Raw genomic sequence first — 16,884 nt, 5'->3', positions numbered from 1 at the left:
TGTGATTTAATCATGATACTTTTTCCAACCTTGATAGTAGTTACAATGCAATTCGATTCTTATATCATCCATACCCTGATTAAGATATATGTGATACAAATTAGTGTCACATTAGATGTGGATATCTTTGATCACCAAGGTTGTACTATCCACACACCTATTTTAACTTGTCACACACACCTCTCAATTTTCGACAATCTAATCAAATGAATTAAAGAAGATCAATGACAAAAATTAATAAGGGTGTGTGAAAGGTAAAAGTGGGTGTGTGAATACCACTATTGTAAGATCCCACATCGCCCAGGGGAGTGATCCTTATATGTATATTCCCATCCCTACCTAGCATGAGGCTTTTTGGGAGCTCACTGGCTTCGGGTTCCATGGGAACTTCGAAGTTAAGTGAGTAGCGCGTGAGAGCACTCCCATGATGGGTGACCTACTGGGAAGTTCTCGTGTGAGTTCCCAGCAACAAAACCGTGAGGGCGTGGTTGGGGCCCAAAGCGGACAATATCGTGCTACGGTGGTGGAGCGGGCTTGGCATGTGGTGGGGGCCCGAGATTGGGATATGAAAATTTGGTATCAGAGCCTAACCCTGGTCGCGTGGTGCCGATGAGGATGTTGGGCCCTTAAAGAGGGTGGATTGTAAGATCCCACATCGCCCAGAGGAGTGATCTGTATATGTATATTCCTATCCCTACCTAGCATGAGGCCTTTTGGGAGCTCACTGGTTTCAGGTTCCATGGGAACTCCAAAGTTAAGGGAGTAGCGCGCGAGAGCACTCCCATGATGGGTGACCCACTGGGAAGTTCTTGTGCGAGTTCCCAGAAACAAAACCGTGAAGGCGTGGTCGGGGCCCAAAACGAACAATATCGTGCGACAGTGATGGAGCGAGCCCGTGATGTGGTGGACCTCAAGTCGAGATGTGACAACTATCATATTAATATTATACTTTTTAAAATTTTAAAATATCAAACGCTGGAAGGTAAATACTATTAAAAAAATTTCGAACAAAATTTTTGTCGGGTAACTATTTTAAACCAAAAAAATAAAAAACAATAAATGTTTGCTCGATGAAAATATTCGTTAGGCTAACCTTATTATTGTTTTTATAATTTTCTAAATCAAAATAATATTTAATTTAAGAGTAATGCTAGGAATACTAAATTTGCAAACTAAATGATGTGTCACCAATAGAAAATGAGCATGTTTATCAACGTTTAAGTAATAATCCAATCATTAACTTCTATGTCATTTAGTTTACAAATTTAGTTTTCCTAGCATTACTGGTAATTTAAATATTTTATTTAATTCTAAGTGTATTAATCTAAAAAGCTAAAATTAATCACAACTTTAAAAAATTTACTTTTTTTTTAACAAATGATATTATCTACACTAAAGGGGAGGGGGTGGACTTAGCCTCACAATGGCTAGTAATAATGTGAAAATATTAAATAAAATTGTTCGTACAATTGTATGTAAAGAAAAAAGCAAAAAAAACAAGAGTATAACTACTTAGGTGGCTACTAAGGTGGCTGGTGGAATGGTGCCTGAAGGTCGCTCGAGGGCTTCGGTATGTGGATGCCAAAAGCTAACATAGCTTGGGCTATCCTAGCAATGTATTGTCGAGTATGTTCATCACGCTTCTTCTCTTTGGCTCGTTGCTTCTTTTATTTGGCTCTTAGCTTCTTTCCTTTGACGCAGTGGCTTCATCTCCAATTGCTACAGTCCGTGGTTTGAGATGAGAGCTAGATGAAGAAGAAGACTCCCAAGGTTCCGAACTTGACCCCTTCCTAGGTCACAAAATTATTTGCCTTTCAGTCGACTAACCCCGTCCGTCAACAACTATAGAGACACATATGGATCAGGTGTCAACTCCTCCATTAGTGAGCTACTCGTCCTTCTTCTATGACATAGAGGCCTACAATAGAAAAAGCAAACCAATTAAGATAATCGATCATAATTTAAACTATTTTTAGTGTAATGAAATTTGAATTTAAAACGTAGAATGGAATACTTACATAAATGTCGTCAACGATCTGGTAGCCATTATTGGCACATGTATCCTCCAAACCTCCACTTCTGGAAAATGCGAACCCCTCGCCAATAGTTCTTCCTGATAAAATAAAGGCTGAGAACCAGAGTGATGGAGGTACAACTTCCTTTCCCAATTACCGTTATTTGCATCTGATTTATGCTGTAAATTAAAAAATCAATTAAACTACAAAAACTTAAATAAAAAAACCCAAAAAATTTGAAGTATAATTAAAATATAAATAAAACTTACAAAAATGTTGAGCTTTGAAAATGAGTGCATAACCACTCCTACTCATCAAACCTTTTTTGAAACTTCACGAGTGCATCAGTATGAGTTGTATCAAGCAAGTCTTGTAGTAGCAGTGGAGCTCGTACTTCCACTCCTTGTACCTCTCTTTCCACAATCCGCTTATGTACTCGGTAGTCCCTGGTTCCTTCATGTTTATCTTGAAGTTTGTTTAAAATAGAGAAAAAAAAAACCCAAATATTATTGTTAAAAAAACATTAAATAAGTAAAAGTAAAAAAGTTAAATTAAGAAAGTTCTACATTTACCAAAATTTGTCTCATCATGTTTGCATGGACCTCGGTGTGTGCTTCGCCCATGAATTAGGGAAAATGGTGCACTTGGTGCGAATGATGGCACCCATGCCGTGAGTCAACAAGCTATTGACTTTCTATTTCACTCGTCAATAACTCAGGTTGTAAGTAGGGGTGGGCAAACGGGCCCTGGGCCCACAGGTAGGGGTGGGTATAGATGTTCGAGGTGGGTACGGGGTGGGTCCATATTATTTTACCTACAAAATGAGGTGGGTCCAAGTAAACATAGAGGCAGGGCGGATTCAATTTTATGAAGACACGGGCCCTCGACCCGAATCGTATCCAATAAACACATACACTCAAATTACACACATACACACTCAAACTAAAAGTTTGAAACTCTTTCTCCTCAGTCCTTCATCTTGATCTCTCTCTCCCATAGTCCTCCCTCTCGATCTTTCTATCCCATAGTCCTCTATCTCGATCTCTCTCTCCCAGAGTCCTCCCTGACTCTTATCTCTCTCAATTATCAGTCTTTGTTGACCTTAAAAACTACCAAGCCTATGTGGCACTTAGGTCGAGTAATTAATAAGCTAACTACGTCATTTAGTTGTGTGTGGGGCGTGCCAACTCATTGGCCGACCTCGACTGAGGAGTAGAATATGTTGATGTCACGTTGGGGTTGTTGCTGACTTTTTGATCTTACGACTGTGGCTGAGGAAGGAACACGTCTCGGCCTTCGGGTTCTAGAACCTGAAGGTAAGGCTGCTAGTTCTACGAAGTTCAATATTAAATTCGACTTTAAATTTGAAAATATTTCTCGATCGAGACTTAGATAGGTAATCAGTGAACCTCGACGCTATGCTGTTTATCCAAACTGAAGGTGCTCTGCAATCGGCTGATTCTACGGCAACAGTGATGTTTATCCAAACTTAAGTGCTTTCTTATTACAACACCTTGATCACTCACTTCGCTAGCTCAAAAGGGGAAAACCTCAAGAAATGAGAACATAGGGCTTTCTTATTCTACTGGTACAAGAAATCTCTTTTTTTGTGCCAAGTTGAATAAGTGCTTGGTTGATGCCCTGGCTAGCGATCACATCCTGACTCTCAGCCCAACTGTGCTTGGCAACCTTACTTGGTGTTTGGCTGAAGCAACCTTGGGGAAAATCGACCCCCATCAAAATTGCCCACTCTAGGTCTTCCAGCTCTAGCTGCAAGTCTAATTCTCGACCCTACGGCCTGAAATCCCAGGCTTTAGTTCCTCCACAGCTATGGGTTTGGAGTTAGCTTAGCGCCCCATCCCCACTTACTCGGCCGAAGAAATATTCAAATATTTCTTCGGCTTAAAAGATTTGTTCGACAATGAATTCCAAATCTGCTGTTGTTGGACATACCCATCTAACATTATTCTTCCACAGTCGGCATGGGAAACGGCCAAGGATACTGATGTTCGGGAATCCTGGAGGTCATTTATCCTGACTCGCTACCTACCTTATGGCTGCGAAGCTCAGCGAGGTAGTTGGGAGGTCTACCACCCCAATTTCCTGGCTCGCCAACTGGGCTATCTCCAAGGGTGCCTCCTCCTATTCCTTTCATCTCGCTCCCTTTTAAGTGGAGAACATCTGAGAAGAAGTTTGCCGATTGGCGCACCAAAGCCTTCGACCAAGAAACCTAGAATCTCGGTGTGCTGACACCTTCGCCGAGTGGTAGAAAGCTTACACCAAGGACTTATTTCACACACCGGTCGAAGAAATCTTGAAAAAACTTTTTGACGGTCGCCCAAAGAAGGTTCTTGCTCCAAAATCCAAAGAAATGGCCCAAGGCATATACCTTCTACTTTCCTCGTTCATTTATTTTCCTTCGAGCTTTAACTTAACCTGGATTCAATGTTTCCAGGTAGCCATACCATCAAGAATGCTGAGGTAGTCATGATGGCCGTAGCTAAGAAGAAACTTGCCCCTCATCCAAAAAAGGTGGCAGATGCTGTGCCTACTTCGCCGAGTAAATGTCCTACCCGGAAGCCGAAAAGGCGGGAGACGCTCCCTGACCTAAAAAACGCGTCAAGAAATTGGCTAAGAAAGGGGAGTAGTAGATTCATGTTATCTCTAGTCAAGCTACAAGAACAATTGCCCCTAACGATTCTCTCATTTTTTCTGTCGTTGAGGCTTCGATCGCGGTACAACTAGACCCAAAAATTGAGTCGGCCGTCAATTTAGTTGTCAAGCGGCTTGTGACTTCAGCACCGGTAGCTGCTCACGCCAAAACCGGCCTGATGGCTGCCACCCTAGAGAGGAAAGGACTCCCTTGGCTGAGAAAAACTCCTTCCCTGACCTAAAGAAAACTACGGCGGTTATCCTAGAAGAAGAGGCATAAAATTTATAATGTTCTTCTATTTGAAACTCCTTGTCTAATGATTGACCTTTTTATTATCTACGGTGATGAGAGTGAAAGTCCCCAGCTGGTGAAGAAGCCTCGGTCGGCCGAGAAAATTGCTCTTAATCTCCAACCGGTGGTCGAAGCGGCTAGTCGAGTTGAGCCTCCCTCAGTCGAAGTCGGTCCCGATCTTGTAAGGGCACCATTGGTTGAACCGGAAGTAACAACAAAGACTCCGGTTCATCCTTAAGATCAAAATCTCGGCATTCCTCCTCAAAAAGTTACTTCGGCTTTTGTAAGGCTTAATCACTTTCTCTAGTTAATTTTACTATAACAGGTCTAAACCGAGAAAAATATTAAATGTCACGTGCCTGATTATTCATTTCACTGAAAATTCTACGCACCAAAGGGTGTTATCTATTTTTCTTTGCTACCTCAATGGCCGTCAAATGTGGATATCCTCCATCGACCGCGTGAGATAAAAGGCTCCCTTAAACATTGGGCTCAACCACTAAGTAACCTAGGTTCGAGCAATGAACCGGCAAACACGGTAGAAGTGTTTTCTTGGCAAGTCTTAGAGCAAACTTTCCCATTTTTGCCATTCCTTGGGCTTGATTTTTCTAAACATACATATATCCTAAATGCAGGCTTCGTGGGAAGTTGAACTTGACGCTCTCCTTGCTAGCTCTTCAGGGACGGCCGGTCCCTCTGCTGCTACAGTAGGTTCGGCAGAGACCAATGCCATTGCCAAGCTACAAGAGCTTTTATCCTTCTCGGTCTCTCAAATCATTGAACGCAAAGCCCTCAATTTCGTAGGAGAATGTTTGAATGACCTTGCAGCCGACAGCCGTCAGAGCAGTGAAGCTGTCACCCGAGTATCTTCTATCCTAGAATGAACCCGAGACTATTTTGGTATCTTCGAGAGAGCTATTCGAGCCGAAGACGATTTGAAGGCTATAACGGTCGTTCAAGAAACTCTTCGTCCAAAGGTTGAGGTACTAAAGGTGAAGAAAGAACAACTGGCCGACCTTGATCGTCAAATTGCCGAACTCCAAAATCGAAGGTCGGCAGTTGCCTTAGAGCTTGCAAAGGATTTTGAGTCAAATAAATCTTGCTTGACTAAATACATGGCTAGCATGAAGCAAATCGAGCAGTTAAAGATGGATAAGAGAAATCAACAAGCTGAGGTCACAATGGGTAAAGTGAGGTGGTTGGAGTTGAAGGCTGCCCTTAAAGCATTTCTTCCTTCATCACCGTAGAACTGTTTAGTTGTAAACTGGTCGGCCAGCTCTATTTGTACACACTTTTCGCGAACTTAATGAAATGAACTTTTACTCTTGCATTTCCCAAGTAACTGGGTAATATTTCTTTAAAAATTTCCCATTAATTGGTAGTTTATGAATTAGACCGGTTCGATCTTTAAGGTGGTATGCCCCCTTGCCAAGAACTTTATGGACGATGAACGGTCATTCCTAATTCGGTGACCATTTCTCGAATCTAGGATCTTTGATTCCTACAGGCAACACGGTCTGCCAAACTAACTTTCATTCGTCGAATGTTTTTTGTCTAATCGTTGGTTATAGGCTCGTTCGGCAATCTTTTTCTGTGTCACCAACAAATTATAAGCATTGAGCCGAGCTTCCTCCAAGTCTTCTAACTCTTGTCTCATAGACAAATTGTATTCAAGGCTGAACATACTACTTTGTTCAATTATTCGCAACAAATTTATACTTAACTTGACCAGTAACATCGCGTTGTGTCCATAAGTTAGCGCAAACGGGGTCGTCCCTATTGCCAACCGTAGTGAAGTCTGATATGCCCATAAAACCTCATTTAACTTTAAATGCCACATACCAGGCTTCTCTTTTATCATTTTTTCAAGAATGCCGATCAACATTTTATTACTTGCCGTGTACTCTTTAAACCTGTCTGATGTAAAGATTGTACCATTGTCTGTTATGATTGTTTTTGGTACTCCGAATCTGGTTATGATAATTTCTTCCACAAAATTACAAACCTCTTTAGACGTCAACTCGGCATATGACTTTGCTTCGACCCATTTGGTGAAGTAATCTATTGCAACAAGTATCCATGCATGCTTAGCTAATTCGAAAGATAGCGTAATTTTGCTGATTATGTCCATGGCTCATCCTCTGAACGGCCAAGGTTTGGTGATCGACTGAAGTAATTATGTCGGGACTCATTGTATGGGCCCATGAATTTGACATTCTACACATCATTGTGTGTACTCGATACAATCCTTCAATATACTCGGCCAGAAATAACCGTGTCGTCGAAGCAGCCAAAGCATCTTGAACCCAGATTGATGAGCCTCGCAAATTCTTTCATGTACTTCTGCAATTACTTGAGCAGCTTCTTGTGGGCCTAGCCATAATAGCAATAAACCATCCTCACCAATTCGGTATAACTTAGTTTGATACAACACATAATTTGAAGCATGGGCCCTTATTCTGAGGTCGTGTTTGTCATTGAGGTTATCGAGATAACGCATGATTGACCTTCTCCAATCATCTGGTAATGTCTCGACAGCGCACACGTTTACAGGATCTCCTCGTTCTAACAACGAAGGTAAGGACATTACTCGTGTACGGATCACGTGATCGTGTTGGAGAACTTGTTGATTGACCAAGAACGAGTGTGATCGTCGTACTACAGGTATCGCCCGGCCTAGCTTGCCTCCCAAGAGTTGTGCGCCGAAAGCTATTTGAGCCAACTCGTCTGTGTCGGTATTTTGAACGCTGGAGATGTGTTTAAACATGATATCATCGAACAACTCGGTTAAATAGCTGGCAACCATTTGATTGGGCGCCAGAGTACAACTCATGCAGCAGAAAGTTCCATTAAGTTGGTTAATTACAAGTTTTGAATCACCAAGGATGAGTACGCGGGCTGCCCTTAAGTCATGAAAGACATTGAGGCTAATGATAAGGGCTTCGTATTCGGCCTGATTATTTGTACAATCAAAATCAAGCTTGAGAGAAAAATACCAGCGGTGTTGATCTGGGATTGAATGACGCTTCCAACACCAATTGAGGCTGAAGTACTGGAACCATCAAAATACATTGTCTAATAATTGTCAAGTGTTTCCACCATGCCGATTTTGACGTCGTTGCCCCAAAAACCATATGGAGAAGGATGTTGAGCTAAGAAATCGGCTAGTGCTTGCCCTTTGACGGCTTTTTGTGGCACATATTACACACTGAATTCGAACAGTGCCATTGTCCATTTCCTAATTCGGCCTTTGACCATTGGTCAAATGAGCATATACTGAATAACATTAGTCTGGTCGATGACTTGAGTGATAGAAGGGAAAATGTAATGCCGGAGTTTAAATGCAGCAAAAAACAGTGCTAGGCAGAGTTTTTCTGCAGTTGAATAATTGATTTCAAGTGAGTTAAGATTTTGGCTGAGACAAAAGATGGCATGTTCACGCCAGACATCGTTGTCTTGTGTGAGAAGGCAACCGATGGACTCTTCGGTTGTCGAAATGTATAGCTTAAGAGGTTTACCACGTTGAGGTGGTATAAGGATGGGTGGGGTTGTAAGGGAAACCTTGATTTGTGTGAAAGTCGCTTGATGTTCTTCACGCTACTCAAACTTGTCCGAATCCTTGAGTTTCAAAAACCTAGAGAACGCCTTCATTTTTCCTATTGAATTAGCTATGAAACAGCGAAGAAAGTTTATCTGGCCAAGTAAAGACTAAAGTTACTTTTTGGTCGTCGGGGGTGGAGCGTCGATGATTGTGTGAGCTTTGTTTTCGTCCACCTCTATGCCACGATGATGCAAGGAAACCTAAGAAATTGGCGGCTGATACGCCGAAGGCACATTTGGCTGGGTTCATTTTAAGGCCAAGCTGGCACATACGAAGGAAAGCTTGACGAAGGTCATCTAAATGGGTTCGATGGTGTTTCGATTTGACGACTACGTCGTCGATATATACCTCTATGATTGTACCGATCAGATCATGGAAGATGGTATTCATGGCACGTTGGTACGTGGTACCAGCGTTTTTAAGGTCAAATGGCATGACTACCCATTCGTATATCCCGAGTGCCCCCGAACAATGAAGGGCAGTTTTGTGAACATTGGCTTCGGTGATAAAGATCTGATTGTAGCCATCATGGCCGTCCATGAAGGAAAACATTTCATGATTGGCTGCGACGTCAATTAACAAATCTGAAATTGGCATTGGATATTCGTCTTTGGGGGTTGCCAGATTCAAATTACAAAAATCGATGCAAATGCGTAGAGCACCGCTATTCTTTAACACTGGTACAATATTTATTAACCATTCAACATATTGAGCTGTCCGAATAAAGTCGACTTTTAAAAGCCGAACTAGCTTGTCTTTTATGCCAAGTTTTACTTCGATCGAGAATCGCCGATGGGGTTGGCGAAAAGGCTTATAACCAATTTTGATATGTAATTTATGCTCGACAAGGTTTCGATCTAGACCAGGCATCAGAAAAACAATCTTTAAACTCGTTGAGTAATTAACAAAGTTCAGTTTTCATGGATTGGGGTAACAATGTACTACCAAATAACGGTCGAGGGTCATCGGCTGTTCCAACATTTATTTCCTCTAATAGGTCTTTAACTTGGGGTCGACTGTCTTTGAGCTCGGCCGGGACAGCTTGAACTTTATCAAGGGATAAGATAAGATCATTATTTGTTTCGGCGAGAAACTTCACGAGGTTTACGTCCAAATTCGGCTGTTTAGAAATAATGTACCAGTGGGCCAATAGTCGTTCTATAATAGATGAAACCGCAGCCCGGCGTTTAGCGTGTTTGGTATCAAACATTAGGATCGATAATGAGGCCAGCCAACCCGAGTCTCGTCGAATCCTGTTGAACAGTCTCAGCGCTAACCTCAATGGTTTTTTGAATCGAAATCTGAGTCGGGCGTCTTTCATCGTTGAGACCGTGCAAGGTGATGCAGTAGACGTGGTTGTTGTAGTAACGTGCTTGGATTATGTTAGCTTCGACTGGCTGACTTCCTGCCGGATGAACCATGACCGATTTGCCGTCTCAGAATATAAGGACTTGATACAACGATGAAGGGATACAGACTTTTTGATGGATCCAATCCCGACCAAGCAATGTTTTATATTTAGTCTTCGAGTCGACGATGAAGAATGCAGTTATGTGATTGCGACCTGCGATATTGACTTCTAACAAAAGTACCCTCTTGGTCTGGGATTTGTCTCCGACAAAGCTACTCATGGTGACTCCTGATGGGATAAGTTCGTCGTTAGAGTGACGTAGTGCTTTCATGATGGAGACGAGCATGATGTTGACCATTGCTCTGCAGTTGACGAAGATTTTGGAGATTGGATATCATTTGATGTGAGTTATGGCATACAACAACTTTAAATGATGGAGATTGGTTGAGGAAGAATGGGGAAACAACTCAGTAAGAGCTACTTTGAGTTTGTCTTCTTTGCTTATTTGCTCGTCTTCTTCCATGATAACTAAGTCGACTTACGTTGCTTCTTCGGCAACCACATCACCATCCAAGAAATTTGGTTGGGACGTGGTTAGCTAAAATTCAGTAGGTAGAACGTGGACCATGCTAATTTCTATGTTGTCGAGAGCTGAAGGGCTCATTGGGTTATGGTTGTCGTCTTCTAGACTATCGAGCAAAGTGTCCTGTTTTAAAGTGTCCTCGACCTGATCATTTTTCTTTTCAAGTAATTGTTCCTGTGGTGCATCCAGCATTCCCGTTTCATTCTGATTGCTATCCCTTAGTTTGCTCGACGTTGGAGACCGGCCTCGTCCTTGTGACACCTTACGGGCATGTACCTGATAGGCAATTCGGGCATCCCTTGTGTCTAGGTAAATATTTAGCTGTGCCACGCGCTCTTTCTCATCAACCGTCAGGCTGAAAAGAGATATGGCTGAGAAAACTTCAAAATGGTATCGTAAATAATGGAGGTCTTCGAGGGAGAAAGGAAGCTCGGTAATATCTATATCAGTATATGGATCGACCTCGAAGTCGAGAACTCGAGCCTAGAACCTGGCCTTCATTCCTAGATCAGTAGTCTTTTGAATAATCTGCTCAACATCAGGGCAAGTTAATGCTAGGTCGAGAACTTATTGACACGCTTTTGGTAAGCCATACAAGTCATTAGCAGAATACTTCTTATGAAATTCCCGCATGTACTCTAAGGCTTTGCCGAGAATTAGGGGGTGTTGATTTCGTCGGACCTTTATTAATGTCTCTTGTGAAGGCAATGGAGGAAGTTTGCTTTCCGTTTCCTTCCTGGGATGTTCGAAACGAGCCTTCATTTCCCCAGGCCGGAGAAGGAGTTTGATGCGCATCTCAAACTCTTTAATCGTGGTCCTAAAATTGTGATTGATCACCTTCTTTCCGTGAAGTAATTCAGCCATGATTGCTGAAGGCTATCAATCATCTTCGTTGTCTATTATTTCTTTCGGCTGCCATTTGGTAGTCGAGGTAGCCTAAGCCATTTGTCGATAGGCCATGCAGTCTATTTGTTGGCGTTGGTGTTTCTGCGATTTGGAGAGTGTGGTATACATGCCAGTAGGAGAATTGTAACTATACCATCGTTGGTCGCGTGGCTTAGGAGGCTTGAAGGTCTTTTGGCTCATGGAAAAACTCGAGCTACTAGAGTTGAGTGCATAATAGTCTTTGTTATAAAACGGTGTGTCAAAATCAAGGCGCCGTCTGGCCGACGGTTGCTCATCGATCTATGTTTGAGGGCCGAGCCTATTGAAAACTCTCTGGCATTGTCTTACACCGAGCACCTTTTGAGGTGTCGTTATGGCCGTAGGAGACAGCCGTTGTATTATAACTAGATGTGGTTTCTCTTTTGGCTCGGTGAAGATGACATTTGCTTTACACCGACTAAATAAAATTACTGGTCCATCCGCTTTTTCTGCGATGGAGTCTGACATAGGCTCGACGATAGCTGGTCCTGAAAAATCTCTAGGCGGCTTATTTGAAAATAAATCAATCTTGAGCCATGGTGGGGAGTTCTGCTTTGGGACGTGTTGCGTTGGAACGAACTCGGCATTTCATTTGCCTTTGTCTTTAGGAAAATGAGCATTTACCACGTTTATTATCGCCGTAGGAAATGGGTTGATGTCGACACCCATTTTCTTTTCTGGAAACTTGAGTTTACCATTGTCAATCCAACTTTGGATGACATCTCAAAACACGATGTTGTTGTTCATTGTGTGCTTGTTCTAGTTATGATACTTGCAATACGTATTTCCTTTCAATTCTTTGGCTTTGGGGATATTATGCCCAGGCCGAAGTTTGATAATTTTGGCAAGTAGCAATTGATCGAAGATAGCGTTGGCCTTAGTAATGTCGAAAGTATAAACTTTCGCTATTTTAACGGGAGACTTTTCAAGGGTTGAGCAAGTCTTGGCATCTTTGGGATTGGCATGAGCCAACGCCTTGCATATATATGGTTTGTCGATTATTATTTCAGCCGCGTCTATATTGGCATATTCTTCAGCTTCGGCCAACGCATAACTGACCATGGGGTTTTTGTAAATTGTTCCTCTAGACAGAGACTTCGAAGCCTTCTCTTCTCAGAGTAAATAATCGTACTGCTCGACATGTTGAGCTAGTTCGCACATGTCACAGAAGTTTTCCCCAGGAATTTCTTCTTGTACTCCACATCTAACCCGTTCAAAGCGAGCCTAACAAATTCTACTTCAGGGAGAGGTACTCGGCACCAATTTCTAGCCAATTTAAACCTTGTAAGATAATCCATCGGTGACTCATCAGATTCTTGAGCCATCCTGGCTAATGAAGAAACTGACATTACCATCCCCGGCCAATAAAATTGCTCATGAAATTTTTCGACCAGTTCCTCCTAACTTTGGATGGAGTTAGGTGTGAGGTTGATGTACCACGCGAATGCTGAGCCTATCAATGAGAAGTTGAATAGTCGCAGTTTATGGAAGTCACTATTAACATCTCCGCATTGTGCAGTGAACCAAGCTACATGTTCTAATGAGGACAAGGATAATTCTCTAGCTAAAAGGCTGAAATTTAGGATCTTAAAGCCTTTAGGAGATTTGAACTTCTCTACATAAGTTGGGTATGGATGGATGAATTTCATAAACTTCGGCCCTTTTGTCAAGGCCGAATCGATCATTCTTTGGACCTCGATCATATCAACGGATGTTGTTTCTTCTCTCTGGTCGAATCCATCTGATCTACTGTTTAATCCTCCTCTTTTTTCCAAGTCGATCATTTTGAGCCGAGCAGATCCTGTCTCGGCTTTTATCATTAATAACAGATTACTCTTAAGTGGAAGTTGTCGAGAACGATCAACATGTCCACTTTTGTAAACTTTACTACCCAATAGTTCAAGCAATTTGTTGTGTGACTCGCCATTACTGCGTATTACCTCAAGTATGCTTTTTATTTCTGGACTGAAATTCTGAGATTGCTCTTCAAGTCTTCTCTGGAGAAACGATCTAGTCGGTGGATCAGAACCTTCGCCACCATCCTTTTCGTAGTCCTCGATTATTCCTTTAACAAAAATTACTTTTTGTCGCTCTGGTGGTGTTCTCCACATCACGAGCCTATCCGCCGAAACTAACTTCCTTTTCTTGGCATGTTGCACTTATGGCTTCAGGTGTGATGGTAGCAGGAAAATTCTAAGGTTGTGACAAGCCATCATGATCTGGGTTTCGGACCATAGTTGGAAGGTTAGTTGTTGATTTACCTATCCCTATTTTCATTTTTATTGATTGTGTCTCAATGGTCATGAACTTCATAGCTTTAGCACTGTGTCCCACTGGGTGTGCCAAAATGTTGACCCTAAAAACTACCAAGCCTACGTGGCACGCATGCCGAGTAATTAATAAGCTAACTACGTCATTCGGTTGTGTGCGAGGCGTGACAACTCATCGGCCAAGCTCGGCTGAGGAGTAAAATGTGTTGATGTCACGTTAGACGGGCTGCTGACTTCTTGATCTTGCGACTGCAGCCGAGGAAGGAACACATCTCGGCCTTCGGGTTCTAAAGCCTGAAGATAAGGCTGCTGATAGGAGCATATTTATGCGACTTAATTGGCTTGTTCTCGTGCATTTACGTTGTGTTTCTTTAGTTATTTTAGTCCTTTATGCTTCTTTTGTGTGTTTTCAGGTTCTAAGGGCTTAAGGAGCAAAGAAGTGCATTTTGGAGCATTTTGGAGCAAAATTGGACTTGGAATGGATAGCTTATGTTTGGAGCAAAAGGAATTGACGAAATTGAAGACCTAATGAAGTTAGGATTCATAATCACAAGAGGATTCCTAATCAAATGAGGAATCCTAGTGAAAGAAGGTTTCCTACTTGAAGTAGGAAAGTTAAGCCAAGGTTTCTTATTTTGGTTTAATCTTTCCTAATCCTTAAAGACTCCATATTTCAGCAAGATCAAAGGCTCTTATCTATTCTAGGTCACAAAAACAACATTCCTTGCAACCTTAGGACAATGCCGTGTGTTTCCTTGTGTCTCCCTTCCTTGCCGTGCAAGGAAGGGCTTTGTTCCCTATTTTAAACACTTAAACACCTTCATTTCTCATACCTATTTCAGCCATAACTCACATACCCTTTTATATTCCTAAATCCTTGCCTAAATTCAGAAATAAAAGACATTCCCTTTCTTTCCAACCTAGCCACATGCTCTCCCTTCTCTGCCGTGCATTATTCCATCAATTCCAGCCATTCCACATGCATTTCCAACCTAGCAGCACCCCTTTAATCATTCACCCTAGCTGTCACTCCCATGCTCTCCCATTAATTAAATCAACCATTCAACCACATTCAATCTTCTCCCTTCTTTGTGCCGTGCTTCCCCCTTCATTCCAGCCATTCCACATGCATTTCCAACCTAGCAGCACCCCTTTAATCATTCACCCTAGCTGTCACTCCCACTCTTTCCCATTAATTAATTCAAGTCCATATCTGATTACCCTAGGGTTTTTAGTGCCTATATATACTCATATTAACCCCTAGATCAAGGATCACCTCTCATACACATTCATTCATTCCAGAAATTCGTCCAAACCTCCCCACACCATTGCTGCAGCCACCAAACACTTTTCTCCTCCATTGCAGCCACTCCAACCACTCCCCATCCCTCCAAAACACTACCCTACCATCACACATCCATTCCTCCATACAAATACCACCCCAAAACCTATCCTTTGACCTTGTGCCGCAACAAACAGGAAGAGAAGAGGGCCTAAACGTTCATACAATTCAAGTTTGAGTTGTTGGAATTTTTAGGTGTTTCTTTTCCTTTGATTTCAATGTTTAATTTCAATTCTCTTTGTTTTGTGCGTATGAGGAACTAAACCCCCCCTTGGCTAGGGGGGGATTCGAAATACATGTTTATGCTTGCGATATGATTTGATTACTTCTAATTGCGTTTCATAAGTTGTGAATTCAATTTACTTATCTATGTGAATTACATTGATTTGTGTGTGTTGGTTGAGAGTGCACGCTTAATTATCATGCATAAATTGGATGCTAGGATATAAGGAAATTTCACCTAATCGTTATGGAATTATATTCACAAGTAGTCAAGGTTGATGATCTCAATCGCGTTAAGTAAATTCTTGGCATAAGTTTCATGCAATCATAGTAACAAGTGCTTCGTCAATGCTTATGGTTTTCATAGAACTTAATGATTCTTTCTTGTATCTCTATTATGCAATCATGTAGGGGACTTGTGGGGAATGTTTTGGGTTGTCGTATGCAATCATCCAATTCAATAACGTTAGGAAAATCTGAGGGTTAATTAGTGCAATTCACGGTTAATCTGGGGCGTTGAGAATTCATGGTTTATTGAAAAACAATTGGAAATCGTTTTATATGCAAGTATAACATGTGTGGAGATGAACCCCTTAGCTAGCTTCCCATACATTGAATTCCATCAAATTCGTTTTTACAATCTGCCTTTAATTACAACCTGTGCATTTAGTTTAATTTCGTCAAAACCTCAATCCCCCTTTACTTTAGTGTCCAATTTAGTTAGAAAGTGTCTTAGTTTGTGTTTATAAGTGTTTTGATTCAATTTGTTACACAAATTCGTCCAGATTCACCAAAGTGCTCAAAACTGCCCAGAAAGTGCTTTTAAGGCAGTTTTGAGTGTTTTGGGGCTGTTTTGAGTCTTTTGATTTGTTTTAGTGTTTTAAAGTTTAGTTTTGCATTCTTTGAGTCTAGTATGGTGTTTTATATTGTGTTTTTACGTTTTTGAGTCAAATCCAAGTGATTAACAATCCCTCCTAATCCCCGGTCCAGAACGATCCCTACTTACATTCTTCACTACAATTGATAAAAAGAGGGTTTAATTTGTGTGCGTATAATTCTCACATCAAATTTTGGCGCCGTTGCCGGGGATTAGCAACTTTGCTAATCCTTTGGATTGTTATTTTCGTTTTCTTATTAGATCAGATTCTTATGTTATTTTGTTTCTTGTTTTAGGTACTTGTTTATGACTCGGAGTTCTAATCCGGTTCATGAACATATTTTAGACTTTGACGATGATTTTGAGCGTGAGTTGAGACGTAAGAGGAAAAACCTGGAACCTAGTGAATCAAGTGCAAGTTCCGAGTCCGTTTCTGAATTTGAAGAAGTGGAAGACATGGCAGCGGACAACCGAACAATCAAGGAGCTTTCCGCTTCGGGATTGGCTAATGCCGCACCCTTGTGCATCCAATACCTAAGGGCGGCTCAAGACAAGACTGCCGAGTTCGAATTGAAGTCAAGCCTGTTACATCACATTCCGAAGTACCATGGGCTATCCATGGAAGATCCGAACAAGCACTTGAAGGAGTTTGAAGTCGTTTGCTCAAGCATGACTCCGGTGAACGTAGATGAGAGCATCTTGAAGATGAAGGCCTTTCCCTTTTCTCTCCAAGAGAAAGCGAAAGATTGGTTGTA

This window comes from the organism of the source record quoted next, unplaced genomic scaffold (genome assembly GCF_019419815.1).
Source record: "Pyrus x bretschneideri cultivar Hongxiangsu unplaced genomic scaffold, Pyrus_bretschneideri_v1 Contig69, whole genome shotgun sequence".
Taxonomy (NCBI): domain Eukaryota; kingdom Viridiplantae; phylum Streptophyta; class Magnoliopsida; order Rosales; family Rosaceae; genus Pyrus; species Pyrus x bretschneideri.
The sequence above is the reverse complement of the archived record's forward strand: the minus strand, read 5'-3'. Positions refer to the sequence as shown.